Here is a 1,680-nt window from a genome sequence, read left to right as displayed (position 1 = left end):
CACATGTGTGTCCCTATATCAGGATTTCTTTACATGTTATTGGCATTTGGGGCTGAATAATTCTTTGCTTTCAATGAGGTTGTCCTGTGCATCATAATAAGTTTAGCAGAATCCCTAGTCTTTATTGGTACACACTAGATACCAGTAGCATCTTCCCCTAGTATGACATTTTTAAATGTCCTATTAGGGGTAAAATTACCCTGATTGAGAATTATGGATCTGTGTTTCTGTGCACATATATCCACATCCATATATAGCCAACAAGAATGTATGTGTGGTGCATGAGTGTTCATATCTCAATCCCAGTGCTAGGAACAGCGCCTGAAAAATACTTGACACAAAATACAAAGCTATATGTTGCATAAATAAATAAATGAGAAGGAAGATGATCTACTTTATGCCAGATCCTTCATTAATAACTTTTCTTCAAAATGACTCTGTGAGGTGGATAATAATACACTATTTCCCAGATGAGAAAACAGAGGCTCAGAGAGCATGACTTCCCTGATTCATACAACTGGACAGTTTGAGAATTGGCATTTCTATCTGGTTCCATCTATATACTAAAGTTCACCCTCCTTCCAGGGCACCAGCTATGATATACAATTATGAGAATCAAGAGAACCAGAGTTTAAGACTGAACAAACAAATTGCTGATTACATATCAGCCTTTTGCAGGGAAAATGGTTTGTAAATTACGTGCTGGCCAAAATAGAATTTTTGTGTTCTATTTCCCTACCTCTCCCAGTCTCCCACTATGGGTAACCTTGTTTCTCTCCTTCCAGAGAACATTACAAAGTTATAAATTTACATTGTGATCTGACAGGAATGAGTTTTTCATCTCCTTAGCCACTCAGTGATGTGGACATGACCCAAATTGTTTATAACTGATTAGTTGCCCAGATATGAAATATGGGTCACCTTGATCAGCCAGGTCTAGCTGACACCTTTGTCTACAGCTGGGAGTCGCAATCTGAAAGCTAGAAATCTTCAACAAAAGTGTCTTTTCCAAAAACTTTAGGGAAAATAGGCTTCTAACTTTGTTGTTTAGAAGGAGACTGAAAAGAAAGTGAACAAATGCATCAAGAAATATTTTTCTCTTGATTTAGACTTTAGACATGAGAGACATTGCCATCAGTTTTTAGGCAGTAAATTCTCTTCGGTTGGGATGGCTTCCATGTAATTAGAGTTTTGAAGTTTCCATTCTTTTCTCTTGAAAGTGAAAAGCTATATAGTAATAACTTCAATGGTAACAATAATAATGATATAAGCAGGGTAGGTTAAATGCTACCTGCTTTTAAGTTGCATATAGACTAGTGGCCCGGTGCACAGATTTGTGCACATTGAAAGGAAATTAACTAGAAGGTGGCCAGAGGGGTGAGATTGGGTGAGATGGGCCGAACATGCCCTGGAGCCAACCTCCCGTGGTCCCTCCCCAGGCTGCACCTGGGGTGGTGCCTCCGCTCAAAGGGCATCTGTGGAGTGAGCAGGGTCTCTCTGGCAGATGGGGTCCCTCGGCCTGGCCTGCAGGGATCAGACCAAAACCGGCTCTCTGACATCCCTTGAGGGGTCCTGGATTGCGAGAGGGTGGCTCTCAAGTGATGCACCCTGGAATCAGGCTCCCTCCTCTCTGGTTCCGGGGTGTGTCACCCAAGAACTGCTGCTGCCAAGTCACCACAG

Source organism: Myotis lucifugus, unplaced genomic scaffold (assembly GCF_000147115.1).
Source record: "Myotis lucifugus unplaced genomic scaffold, Myoluc2.0 scaffold_183, whole genome shotgun sequence".
NCBI classification, from domain to species: domain Eukaryota; kingdom Metazoa; phylum Chordata; class Mammalia; order Chiroptera; family Vespertilionidae; genus Myotis; species Myotis lucifugus.
The sequence above is the reverse complement of the archived record's forward strand: the minus strand, read 5'-3'. Positions refer to the sequence as shown.